This window comes from Akebia trifoliata, chromosome 11, assembly GCF_017979445.1.
Source record: "Akebia trifoliata isolate Shusen 1 chromosome 11, ASM1797944v1, whole genome shotgun sequence".
In the NCBI taxonomy this organism is placed as follows: Eukaryota; Viridiplantae; Streptophyta; class Magnoliopsida; order Ranunculales; family Lardizabalaceae; genus Akebia; species Akebia trifoliata.
This window is the reverse complement of record NC_141385.1, coordinates 28,987,604-29,002,947: the sequence shown is the minus strand read 5'-3', so window position 1 is coordinate 29,002,947 and position 15,344 is coordinate 28,987,604.

The following is a 15,344-nucleotide window of genomic DNA, read 5'->3' as shown; positions in this document are numbered from 1 at the left end:
GTCACTTATTAGAGAGCCGTGATGACTCTGTTACATGACATGATCCATAAAGAAGTTGAAGTCAATGTAGACAATATGATAGTCAAGTCAAAGGAACAAACTAGCCATGTAGTTGCACTAAAAAAATTTCTACAAGGATTTAGAAGTATCAAATATGTCTAAACCCACAAAAATACATGTTTGGTGTTACATCAGGAAAACTTTTAGAATTCGAAGTCAATTAAAGAGGAATTGAAGTAGATTTAGGAAAAATTAAGGCTATGCAAGAAATGGTGCCACCTAAGATAGAAAAACAAATTCGAGGATTCTTGTGTAAGTTTTGAGTTTGTTAACAAATTCATTGTTCAGCTAACCAATGTCTGTGAGTCCTTCTTCAAGCTTCTAAAAAAGAATGAGACAACAGTTTGGAATGAATGATGTTAGAAAGTTTTTTATCAAGTTAAAAAGTATTTAGCAAGTCCACCCATTTTTATTCCACCAACTCTAGGTGAACCACTTATTCTCTATCTATCAGTCTCAAAAGTAGCCATGAGATATATGTTGACACAGTATGATAAAGACAACCGCAAAGAAAAAGCCATTTTCTACATCAATAAAAAGATTTTAGAGTATGAACAAAAGTATTTATCACTTGAGAAGACCTGCCTAGCATTAATATGGGCTACTCAAAGACTTCGACATTACATGCTTTATCACTTGATCATCTTGCTATCTTGAATGAATCTTCTTAAATACCTCTTTGAGAAGCCAACACTAATAGGAAGAACTGAACGGTGGCTACTGCTATTATCTGAGTTCGATATTGTGCATGTTACACAAAAGCTTATTAAGGGAAAAGTAGTACTAGAATACTTAGCTGATCACCCAGTGGTAAAGGAATTAAGACCTGGTAATCAATTCTCAAATAAAAACATCTTGAATGTTGAGGAAGAGTCACAAAACCAAGTATGGCAATTATATTTTGACGGGACCGTAAATCAAAATGGATATGAAATAAGGATAGTTTTATTCTCACCTAAAGGGTACCGCATACCAATTTCTATTAAGTTAGCATTCTCTAATACAAATAACATAGCTGAATACAAAATATGCATCATCAGACTTGAAGTTGCACTGAATCTAAGTATCTCAAAAATTAAGGTATTCAGAGATTCAACGTTAGTTATAAATCGATTGTTGGAAGAATGGAAAACTCAAGATGAGAAATTGAAACCTTATCACGAGTATTTGCTAAAGTTGATAAGAAAGTTCAAGGCTATTTTATTCCAAGACCTATCAAGGGAAGATAATAAATTTACTGACACTTTAGCTACTCTCTCATCAATGAGCCATTTACCCCCATGTATGGAATTAAGGCCTATCACTATCGAAGTCAAAGACAAGTCAACATATTGTCATCAGGTTGACATCACTGCCTGACTCCCTAATGGAAAACCATGGTTTATGGACATTCATGGAGTTCTAAAAAAAGAGTTCCTAGAAAAAGTGTCAAAGAAAGAACAACAAATGCTATAGAGACTTGTGTTTCAATTTATCCTGTCCACGGGAAACCACTACAAAAGATTTTATGATGGAATCAACTTGTCATGTATAAATGAAGATCAAATATAATAGATAATGGTTGAATTACATTCAGGAGACTGTGGCCTCACATGAGTGGGAAGATGTTAGCTAAGAGAATTATGATACAAGGATATTATTGGCCAATTATGGAAACAAACTATCATCACATGGTCAAGACTTTCCATAAATGGCAAGTACATACCAATCTCATACATGTACTTCCATCTCAACTAGTAAATTTGATTTCTCCTTGGTCATTTTCTGTCCAAGGAATTGATTAATTGATAAGGTAAGGTCACACCTAAAGCATCAAATAGGCATGGATACATTACAATAGTCATTGATTACTGCACCAAGTGGGTCGAAGCCGCCTCTTATGTTGTTCTCACTACAACCCGAGTCCTAAAGTTCATCCATGCAAATATTATCTATCGATACGGGGTACCCTCTGAGTTAATATTTAATAATGGGTCACATTTCAAAGTCAAGGTTGTTACTTTATGTTCGAAATTCAAGATCAGGCATCATAAATCATCCCCTTACCGTCCTCAAACGAATGGAACAGTCAAAGTAGCCAATAAAAATCTCAAGATAATCATTAGGAAGATGTGTCAGTCGTACCGCGATTAGTAAGAAAGATTACCGTTTACACACTGAGCATATCGTACCTCGATACCATCTTCTATGGGGGCTACTCTTTACTTTTTAATGTATAGTATGGAAGTAGTCTTACCAATTAAAATGGAAATTTCATCTCTCACAATTTTGAAGGAAAGTCAATTATTAGTAGCAAATTGGATCCGTCATTGGTATGAAAAAGTGAACTTGATCGAAGAAAATTGACTTAAAGCTCTCTACCATGTGCAAAAGTATCAAACAAGAATTGCTTGTGCTTTCGACAAGAAGGTCAAAGTTCACAACTTGAAAGCTAGAAGTTAGGTACTCCAATAGAATCGAGCACTTGTATTTCACCCTAGAGGAAAATTCAAACCCAGCTAGGGAGGCCCCTTCGTCATCAAAGAGATATTACTTGGAAAAGTCGCTAGACTTCAAGATCATGATGGAATTGAACTACCGAACCAACAAACTTTGACCAGATCAAACGGTACTACATTTAATGAGGCCATGTTTGGTCAATATATTTTGAAACATTTTATTAAACTTTAATGTTACCATTTTTCTTTCTCAGTCCAATCACCTCATCAGGGAAGGGAATGTTCTCAAGCTACGTTTTGATCTAATCCCAAAAATATAGGGTACATAGGTAACTCGTGAAGTTACTCCAAGCTGGTGTGCACAAAAAAATTATATTCCCTCTAATAAAAAGTAAGGAGTAAGAAAAGACAAAATGTCAAATTAAAGAAGAAAATTCAGAAGAAAATGGAATGCCATACAAGGGACATTTCGATTTTTGAGCCTCAAACTCTATTTCTTTCTAAATCTAGACCTAAGCCCACCTATGAAAGTTTTCCTAAGTACCGTATGAGAAAGTCAAGAAAGGTAATGAAGTATGATTAGACAGTGACTCCAGAAGTTCAAAAGAAAATAATAAGAGAAAATCAAAGAGCAAAAAGAGATGACCTGCTAGGTCAAAAATCGAAATGGGGGACTTAGGCAAAAATTAAGGCAAACTCATAAGGTGAAACTCGGAAAGGACGACCTTGGCAACAATTAGAGAAAAAAATATAAAATGGTAAGTTTGTTTGATCAAAAACTTGAAAAATACGAATTAGGCAAAAATTAAAGCATGCTCGTTGGATTGAAAACCCGAAAAGATGATCTAAGAAAAAATCAGGTTAACTAAAAGTATGATATCAGTAAAATCATGTTGAAAACTTGGAAGTATGACCTGAGCCGAGGTATCAGATGTTCAAGTAGTCAAATCAAAGTTTCATCCAACTCTAAAGCTAGTACCTAATCATTGACCTTAATCAACACCCAATTTAAACCAAGCATAGACTTGGAAGACATAAAAATCTCGTCTTTGATAGATCTGAAGAATCTTCACTTCCCTAAGTAAATCGATGGAGAGAAAAAATAAAATAAAATGAATCTCATCAAGAAACATTTTGTCCCAATTATTTTAAGCTTGACTTAAAATCTTCAACATAAAAGTCAGAATTAAATTAGAACTCTTTATTGCACTTGTGGTGATCAAAGATTTCAAATTTTCATAACAAAAGGCATTTCCCTTCTCTAAAGTTTGTGATATTACCTCTTACACTAGGGGAATTCCTTTTCAAGTTGTGTCCAATTATCCCCAATGCAATGTTCTTTGTCAAAATATGGGCATTTTGCTCTTAAGATTTCTAAGCTTGATCAATTTCAACCCCCGCAAAGGATGAGGTAAACTGAATTAAAGGTTACCCTCTTCATAATAATTTTGAGAAACACCCAAGGTTTTAAAAAATCGAAATATTGGTTTAAATCCCTATGATTTAAAATTTTTCAAAACTTGAAAATATTTTTAATTTTTCATTTCCTTTGTTGAGAATATAATTCATTACTCTTTCACTAAGAATAGGTAGAGTAAAACTCCTCATGCTCAGATAATACTCAGTTTATGCCAAATTTATACTCAAATTATGCTTGGTTTACACTTAGTTTATACTTAGGTTATACTCAGTTTCTACACATTTTATGCTTAGATTATGCTCATTTTATACTCAGATTATATTCAGTGTATAGTCAGGTTATACTTGACTTAGTTTATGCTCAGATTTCGATTAGTTTTATTGGTTTTTCTCAGACTTTGTTTAGCATTTATTCAAATTTTTTCAAAGTTTTGCTCATATTTTATTTAGATTATGCTCAATCATCTTATTCAATTTTTTATTTTCTCTTTAAGTCCATTGTCTTCCCACCATGAATGTGTAGAACGGAGGTACACATTTGCAAAATCCTATTTTTATCATTACACTATTGCACACACGTGCACTTTTATTGAATTTGCATTAGGTAGGGAGAATTTTCTTGAATGCAAGGATCTAACACCATCAGTAAGAGCTTGTACTTGAGGATCTGACACATTTTAGTCTAGAGAGATTTTTTCCCTCAAAGATCTAGACACCCTAATAAATTGTCGAATTAAACTGTAAAATGAACTGTCACTGGGTTTGGCATTCAAATTTCACGCTATCTGCCAAAATAAATTTGTCATCTAATTTGCTCTTACCTTTTGTCTAAGAGGGGCATCTGTAGATATACCATTTTTGAAACTTCACTATTCTACAATTTGTCATTCGGATGCAATGGATTTCTAATGATGAGAGTAGAATATGCGAAAGTCGAAAGCTTATGAGGGGCATTCTCCCAATTTTATCTAACCTTCCTTGTCCTCAAGATTTCATCTCTCTTCTACTTGGTACACTCAACATAAAAATTATGTATGCTTCACTACACTCTACACTCGATTTAGCAAGTATGTACGTTGAAGTTCGCCATACATTTCAATAACTTATGGACCTCACAACGCTAGAAAAATGTGACCTTGAGACTTATAAATAATCATATTAGGGCACAAAGAAGACGCATGTTGAAATTCACAAAATGGATAAAATGACAAAAATAACCCTCAACTCCAAAATATCTCAAAAATACTTCCATTATTCTTGAAAAGTGGTTTCAGGTCTAATGAGACTAAAATCGGTAAAAACAAAGAGGCTAACGAAAAATTGAAAAATGACCAAAATGTCCTTTGACGTTGACTTTTACTTAGAAATCTCAATTCCTAAGAAAATGTCACTAAAAACAAATTTATGAAAATATTCACGCACATCAAGAAAATTTTAAAAATCCCCACGCTTAGGAAAATAGAAAATTTTCACATAAAGTAACAAATTTTCATAAAATTACGATTCGTTCACATTAAATCACAACATTCAAAAAATCAAAACCTTAATTGAAACAAAAAATTGATCAATCATCAATCCTTGATTGCCAAACAATTAATCGATCAAAATCCTTTAAAATGACACTTCGACCACTAATTGAACCAATCAATGCAAAAATCTTTAATATAAAAACGTAAAACCCACTGATTAAAATAAGTGAGATTCATAGGATCATCACACGTTTTATTTTTCGGCCAACTAATGAGACTGAAAATATTAAAGAAAGAAAAAATGAATAGGGAAACTTCTTCAAAAGGAATTAGAAAATTTTAAGTCACTTCGTATTTTTGTATATAAAAAAATTTATTTAGGAAGTCTCTGATTTTGACTAGAAAAAAAAAAGAGTTGAAAAATTGGACTCTAGAAGTTTGTTCGACTAAGCAATAGGCTTGTTAATTGTATGAAAATTCTTCAAAATGTTAGATCAATCTCACGATTCATCCTTACAACTTCACGATTACCCAAAAGAAATAAAAAGGAAAATAAGATATTCATGATCTTGATTCTCACAACTAATAATGTCCAAAGTTTAGGAAGGTTACCATTAAAATAGAAACCAATCGAGCCACATAAAATCACGAAGATCATGAGATCTCCAAGCTTTTAAGAAGGGACTAGTAGAGATGTTATTTTAGGTGGGGGGGTCCACACATTAGAGAAAAAATGGTGTGAGAGAAAAAGAAGTAAAAAACAGATCGAGCAAAAAACTACAAAGCAAAAAAAAAAGATTCACTAACCCGAGAGTTGGGAGGAGGCACCCATCTAATCACGCCTCATCAACAAACTAAAGATAATTGTACCAGTTCTCCTACCTAACCACAAAGAGCGGATACTCTCTCGTCAACATCAAGGAAATTGAATCGGTGCTATAAAATAAATGACGCTCAATCACTTTGGTGGATGAGAGAGAGTCAAAAAACTAAAACTACATTTGAACAAGGAGTAATAATTATAAAAAATTAATAATAAAAAGAAATAACCCATAAAAATTCAAAATTTTGAAAAAAGCATTTGAAAAACAAAATATGTGTGTTTTATATTTTTTACCAACAAAAAAGGGTACATCCCCAAAGAATTGGATCATTCTCCAATCTCACTATCACTAGTTCTTAGACGTTTGGTGTGGCTCTATGATCATAATATTTTTCAAAGCAAATTCGTACTTTTCATATTCAAAATTCAACTTTTAGGTCTTAAAGTCACATAGAGTTCTGGTTCATGATTCACTTTCGGGCTAAGGCAAATTTTTGCCTGGCCGAATCTAACCTTCGCCAAGGAAAAAATTTACCAAAATGAACCTAACCCTCGGCAAACCTAGATTGACTTGGCCTCGGGCCACCTTCGGACTAGAATACTTTTTCTAGATTATCACGTTTCAATTTCGAATAAGTTATCAATTTTGCTTACATCTAAATCCTCTGTAGTTCCCCTTTCGCATTTCATACCTAACCTATCAATTTTGCAGAAAATAAGTATCTATGAAAATATACATCTAAAAGGTAAGCAAGTGAAAATTAGCGATTTCAGGTAAAAAGGAATAAATATTTTACAAATACACACACAAGTTACAAGGTATGTAATATTTTTTTATTACAAAATGACTAATAAAAAATACTCATGCCAGTCAAAAGAAGCCTTTGGTACCACAACAGAACTTCTTAACACAGAATCGTTCTAATCGAGTCATAGTCGATGCTACCTAAGGCTTTAGCTCTGGCTCTCCCTCAACCTCCTACCTAGCATCTAACTCTGGCCTAAGTGGATACTCAAACTCGTGCTCCTCAGAGACATAGTTGATTTAAGACTTAGAAGGCCCCATGAACCAACAGTCTGTGAACCTGATATGGCTGGTTCTTATTGCTTCCCAAGTAACGATGTTTCCAGCCTGGTAGTACCCTTGGGGACCAAAGTTGCTTGCGATCATTACCAGCCTGGTAATACCCTTGGGGACCAAAGTTTCTTGCTCGAAATGGCTCTGGATAATAAGGTGTTTGGTAATCACTAGCCGGAGTGTAAGAAGCACTGCGCCCAAAAGCTCCTTAATGAGACCAAAACAAAAAAAATGTTAATAAGCATAGTCATTTTGTTTGGTTGAATAAATAATTACTAACTAAATTATTTTTTTTGCTACTAACCCATAATGACTTACACTATGTGAAAACTGAAAAATTCCATAGAAAAAAATTGACGGGCCTAGGCCCACAGATTTTAGAAACTGAATTTTGATAGTCTAAGATCGTCGAAATTCTTGATGTTCCCAGATTTGACGGCTTAGAATTATCGAATTTCTCCCATCCTTCATTAATCTGATAGTTTTAACCCGTTGAAAATAAAAATTTGACAATAAAAAATTTGACACCAATTTGACTCGCTTGTCCGTCAAATTTTATGAAATTTGACGGCCCAAGGCAGTCAAATATGGGCTTTTTCACATAATGTTAGGTGGCCTCTGATAAGAAGAACTGGGACCATCTCATACATGCTGAAAAGCCTACAAAAAATAATAAGGGTTTGAATTAAAAGTTTCTACTTGAGGGTACTTGAGGCCTCACCTCATCAAAATTGCTCGAAGATCTATCCTCAAGACGAGTGACTTTCTTGTTTTTACCTTTCCTAGAAGATCCCCTCTCAAAGCTTTGAAAATATTAAATTGACCTATCTGAGGAGAAAATAAAGCATAATAAATGTCAGAAACCAACCGAGGGTCATACTCAAAAATCCCAAAAAAATTTAAAAATATCAAAACACCAAAAATACCATGCCTTAGCCAATTCAAACCCCAAGTCATTTGCCCCAAACCCATGTCCATCTTATGGAAGTATTTTCTTGAACATGTGGTGTGCTTGACATGAATTAATCACCCCAAGTCAATAAAAATCCCACCTATACTATCCAAACTGCAACCTATGCCTATCCAATACCTTACATATCTCCAAACCTCACTATTTCTTCAGCCCATTTCATTGAGGCATTTCATCAAAAACGTGGGTGCCAAATTAAAATAGCCTCTCTCAAGTCATTGAATCATTCTCCAACCTATTTTAATCTATCTACCCATTTCTAATACACTTCATACACCCATCAACTCCTGAAATTCAACTCAATTCCAATAAAATCTAACCCAATCCACAACCCAACTTACCTATAATTCAACCTGAAAACACCTAATCTCATGAATTCAATGAATTCAATTGACTTAATTAAAGATCTAATCTCATGAATTCAATGAATTAAATGACAAATTGAAGAAATTCAAAGATTACCACATACCTTATAAGAAAATTTAATATTCAAAGACGACTGATCGGATCAACTTGATCACAATTGATTGCAAATCTTCAAATCATCGTGAATCGGACGTGACAAACAAAATTGGATCGAAGTGACTCACCATGAGTTGAGTTCACACCGTGGGTCAAGCTTGGAAGCAAAAAAATTCAAAAATCCTTGGGTTGAAATATGGACTAACCAAGGGGCAAGGGAGGTTTAATTTTGGAGAAAATGAGCAAATGAAGGTGAAATTCAATTCTTAAAAAAATGAAAAAGTTTTGGTATGGGGATGACACACGACCAAACTAAATATCTATGACCAAGAGACAAAAATATAATAAAAAATAAGAAAAATTCAATAAAAATTTAGAAAAATAAAGAAAAGCAAAAGGTCAAAAAAGTCAAAAGTCAAAAATGTAAAAAAAACAAAAAGTCAAAAGTTAAAAAGGTCAAAAGAAATAAAAAAAATTCAATAGTAAAGAGCAAAAAAAATTATTGGTTCAATGCAGGGACATGCAACTCGAGAAAAAATGAGAAATATCATGGAAAGTTCTTTTAAAGCACACAGAGGACAGAAGAAGAACAAAATTAAAAGAAATGAATTTTCGAAGATGAATTGAATATTATGTTGCCTACCAAAAATATGGCGTAGTGGTAAGAACTTGAAGTGCCCAAGGGACATGCGTTCAAACCCAAGCCCACCAAAGGAGTAGCATAGTAATAAGAGCTTGAGGTCCCCTAAGGGACGTGTATTTAAACCCAAGCCCACCAAAAGTGTGACATAGTGGTAAGAGCTTGAGGTCCCCAAAGGGATGTGTGTTTAAACCCAAGCCCACCAAAAGTGTGGCCCAGTGATAAAAGCTTGAGGTCCCCAAGGGACACCCGTTCAAACCCAAGCCCACCAAAAGTACGACATAGTAGTAAGAGCTTGAAGTCCCCAAAGGGCATGTGTTCAAACCCAAGCCACTTTTTCAAGAGTAAGATTCAAGCAAAATTCTCTTCACTTTATAATCCATTTGTGTACATCCAATCATTAGAAAAGACCTAAGTTAAACTCAGTCTTGGAAAGTTTCATCAATTTCAAATGCAAAGTCAACTTTTATCGAAGTGAACATAGATTGAAATTCTTATTTTCAAATCATTTCTTTTATCAAACAATTTCAAAAGTCTTATATCGTGCCACGAAACTTATTCTTTTTTTAAAGTTTCAAAAGTCATATAATGAGCCAAGAAGCCTATAATTTTAGGTTTAATCCCTATTAGACTCAAAGCTTGAGTAACCAATTTTTCATTTTAATATATTCAATTTGAGTTCACTAAAGTGAGATGTGAACAAGCAAGTAAGCTTGAGCTCTACCAGACAAAAAGAAGTTTGAGTTTACGTCTTTGTGATTCGCTACATGTAACTCTCACAAAAAGAGGCAACTATGGACATCCCATTTTTGCCTAAGTCAAGCCCGAGAGCACCAAAAATCTTTCAAGAAAGGGTTTTACCCTAGAAAATTTCTAAAAGGTTTCAAACTCCATTTTTAAGTAATCACAAGGTTTGAATGCCATTTTTTAAAACTTTTTGATTTAAGCCTGGCTGTACCTAACCCTTAGCCAAGCTTAAATTTAAGCCTAGTTATACTTTACCCTTGGCCAAGCTTAAATTTAAGCTTGATCGTACTTCAACCTTGGTCAAGCTTAGTTCTTTGTCCCACCAAGGATAACCCATGGTTAGGAGCAATTTTTGTTTGGTCCGAGGGTGATTCCCAGTCAAGCATAATTTTTATTCATGCCTTGGTTCACCAAAAGTCAATTCTATTACAAATCTATATGTGTTCGAATTTAGTTAGGGATAATTATCCTTTAACCCACTCCTTAATGAATTTTTCCCCAAGAAAGTCCCTCAATTTTACTCTTTGCCCATTCTTTAATTCTTCAATAAACCTGTCATCATGGTCTTCTTGTAAATTCTCTATTTTTTCAACAAAGACCCTTGGTCAAATTGATTCCCATATAAGTGTAATTACTTCCTTAACCTCATCTAGTTAGAACTAAACCAAGGTAAATTACCTTTATGTCCTCTAAGTATATCCTTAATTCTAAAAAGGTCAATGTAATTAGACCAAGTTCAAGGGATTTTGACAACTTTGTCCCACCTATAGAATTCTCTAGAACTTGTGAGTAAAAATATTCTTAACCCTATGTTTTTAGAGAATTAGTTGGGTTAGATGACCTTAATATCCAAAATCTCAATTCATATTTACATGCCATCTAGCTTAGTTTTCTAGGATTGGCTCAAAACCAATGACCTATGACATTTTTACCCTCCTCAAATAATTCTCTAGAAACTATGACTTTTTACAATCCTATCCTCATGATCATCATGATTGGTAAGACCTATAGGTGAGTGAAAGCCCATCAAGTCCAAGAAGAGGAGAGGTAATTTAAATTTTCTCTAGAAGTTTTATTGAAAATATTGGCAACCTTATGATTTAGGATAAATTTATCCCAAGGGTCTCCCAAAATCATATAAATAGAACCTTCATCTAAGATAAAGAAAAAGAGAGCTCAAGTAATCCAAATTTTGTCTAAATCTCTCCTTAAAACTCCTTAGCCTACCCAAACTCTGTCCAAATCTTTTTCCAAATATCTAAGAATCTCTAACCAAGAAGAAGAAATAAAAGAAGAAGACCTAGGTGCGACTAAACCCTCTAACCTTCCCCGTTTAATCCCTTTACTCTATCTCCACTTATCATTACTTTCGAGTACTTTTATTCTTTAGCTTACTTACTTATTTTTTAATTTAGTTCTTTAAATTTCTAGTTTAGAGGTTTGGGGAGAAAGAGTAATCTTTCTTAGAGGTAATCTCTCCAAATAAGTCTTCAATAAGCTCATTGAAAGCATTAGATTAAGTGTTTTACTTTCTTTTTTTATTTCCATACAATTTAAATTCATAGTGTAGATGTTTTAAATCTTCCATTTCATAAAACTAGACTATAGTTCTTTTGCTTCTTAATTTTCTTTATAAGGTCCTTTACTTTCAAAATTAAAAAGAGTTTTTTAATCACATGATTTGATCATTTATTGATAACCATCTTAGGATGGGAGGAACAAGGTGTCTAATACCTTCTTTGTCACTCAACCGAACCTCCTTACCTTAGATTTTTAGTAGATCATTTTTCCTTTATTTTTTAGATATGTGAGTCACTACAAACCAAAAAATATAATTTTATAAAACCTTTTCGTGGTACCCATTCACACCTTAATTGAATGGTGGCAACTCTTAAACCCGTGTAGGTGAGCTCAAACCTTCCCAAATGTTTCAAAACTCGTGTATCTACACCAGGGATCTTAAGCCTTAAAATAAGTGTAACCTTATTCTGATACCAATTGAAATAACAATAATACCTAAAGGGGGTGAATAGGTATTCAGAGTAATAAAGTTTAATTTAAAAAATTAATCAAATAATAGCAACAATAGATAATCAAAATTTTCCAAACAACATTCAGTAACAAAGTTTAAAGAGATGCAAATCACACAAGAAACATAGATTTGTAGTGGTTCGGTGACCTTGATTCCTACTCCACTCTAAAAAAACTCAGAATCTTGGGCTTATGTTTTTTATTTAATGCTTTCGAATTACAATCGCTTATACAGAAAAGTGAGCACACTGCACAAAAACTCTACTAGGGAGTTTTACTCAAGCCGTTCAAATGATTTCTCAACCAGAAATCTTTAATGGAGAATATCCAATAGAGCCACTTTATTTCTTTCTCTAACTCATAATATTTCTAGAAGATAAATCAAAGAAGAAGAAAAGAGAAGTGAATAACTAAGACCAATATCTTTCATATCTAAAAATTTTACTTTTTAATTTTTTACTCGATGAGAAGTTTTGAGAGTTCTTTCTTATTTATAGACGAGAATATAAGATAGGATTAGAAGAAAACCCTAATTGATTAGAATAAAATTTGGAGGGTTCAATAAATTTAATGAAATTGAGAATAAATCTCAAAAGATATGGTCGTTTCAAACAAAATCTAAATAATTCGTGAGATAGTTTCTAAGCACTCGATTGACCAAACGAGAGTGGATCAACCGAGTGACCAAAAATTAAGACCTATGAAACTTTTAGGTTAGGTCGACCAAACAGCCTCAATCGCCCAAGTAAATAAAAAGTGAAGTCATCAAGTTTTGGGTTCAATGGACAATTTAGACTCTGTCGTCTGAATGAACACAAAGAGAGGTAATCAAGTTTCGAGTTCGATTGATCGATCAAGTTTAGTTGCTCGAGAGAAAAAAAGAAGTAAAGGGCTGAACCACTGGTTCGGTCGATTGATCAAGGGTCAGTCAATCGATCAAGTACACTTACACATTAACCTAAATTTCTTTAGTCCAAAAATTGACAAGAATTACACTTGGTCTTGACCCTTATATTTCTTAAACATGAGTGTCTTCTTTATTTTTCTTGAAACATCATTCGTATTTGATTTTCAAAAGGGTTTACCTTTATTTGAAACCTCCTTAGAGCTTGATCTTCAAAGGAATTTAATTTTTTTTAAACCTTCTTAGAGCTTGATCTTCAACAGAATTTAACTCTGACGAACACTATATTTAAGCTAAGTACATACGAGCTTATACATTAATTGTTTACAAAATATTGTAAGAAAATTGATTTACATGGATGAAAATAAAAATAAGTCTACATTATTAAGTATAACACAGTTTGAAAGAACACAGTGAAAACCTGAAAAAGCTTTGTGAGTAAAAATATCAACTAGGATAAGATTAAAAACTATCAACACGATAAAAATCCCAAAAATGGCATTTATGTGCAAAAATGGTAGAAAATCGGATTAGGTGAAAACCTTAACAGGTACTGAGGGTAACATTAGTAAAATAAAAATAAATAAATAAAAATAAAATAGAAAAACTACCAAGAATTTCTTTCAAAGATCGCCAAACAATCTGATCACACTTCTTTATATAAATCATTTACCTCAACCCTCATCAAACTTTCTAAGACAAACATCTCCAACTTTGGGGATGAGTCTAAAAGATCTAGAAGAAACTGAGAATGGGTCCACATAATTTACTTGACCTTTTTACCTCGATGACTACAAGATGTTCAGGCTTGACCTATTCATGTCCTAACATTGCTTGACTCAAATAACTTTGCATTGATCCATAAAATTGTGATTCTGGTTTCTTGATCCATAATCTTGATTATTGATTAATATATTATGCCCATTATTGAAAATATATTTTTATTCTTTAACCATTAAGAAAATTGAAAATCAATGAGTTTTTATTAGCTCCTATTGTTATTGGCATGCATTAGGATCTTTGGAATTTCATATAAAGACTTAGTGAATATTATTGGTTAATGTATAATCTTCTATTAATTTGACAGGTCAAAGTGACCTGAATTAGTAAAACATTATGTAATATCCAATTACATTAAAGACTAGTCTTAGGGTGACATTAAAGAAAATAATATTCACACTTGAATATTTAATTAGGAGAATGAAACTAACACAAAGAAGAGTCACCTTCAAATAATTAAAATATGAGTAAGGTAATTAATTTATATCTTTTTAATAGATTTAGGACTGGATACTCAAAGGTAATAAAACTAACTTACTAAACTATGTAAATTATATTAGCCTTACAATATATTAAAAGTAATATAAATGAATAATAAATATGCCTAATTTAATTCAAAGAATAAATTTAGGTGATATTAAATAATGCATTATAATTAACTCAAAACACTAATTGAACCCTATTTTTTTAATTTCAGTTTTAGTTATTGGTTCCTTACATTTACTAGCTTCTAATATTTCGATCATTTCTAGATTCAACTTCTCTGAGTGGTACGAGCATATACAGTTTACTATAGGTGTACATGATCTTGACCTTGTACTTCTTACTAAAAAGCCCATAGAACTCACTAATAATAATAATACTTCGGAGCAAGGAAACTACTTTCATACTTGCGAAATATCTTATAGATTTAGTTTGATGTTCATGAGAATGATTGTTGTCAACAATATCAAGACATCCTTACCTCTAACTAAAATTATTTTGAAGTACTTGAAGGTTGTGAAAAAAAAGTTCAAATATGTTGATAAGTCTCTCACGAGCATACTGATGATTGAATTGACCAAGGAAGTATGATGGGGCACAAGGAGTTCAAAACCACATTCTGTATGAACTAACTAGCATGTGTGTTCAAGAGGAGACGAGGTTGAGGCAAGAACGGAAACATTCTGTGTTTATATTATTTAAAGGAGCTAGAAAAAATGAAAAAAAAATCAAGAAAATGGAAGAAATCACCAAAAAAAGGTAAAGGATCTAGGCAAAAAAATCATATCGAAGGAAAAAATGTGAATAGCATAAAATGCTAGCTTTGTGGTAAGGCTGGACACATGAAAAAGGATTGCGTTAAACACAAATTCTGGTTCGAAAAGAAAGGTAAAAAACTTTCTTTCGTATGTTATGAATTAAAATTAACTGAAGGTCCTTCTAATACTTAGTGGAATAATTTTGAAACCGCAACTTATGTTACAAATTTGATACAAAAATTCTTTTCAATCAGGAAGCCAAAAAAAAATGAAAGATCTATC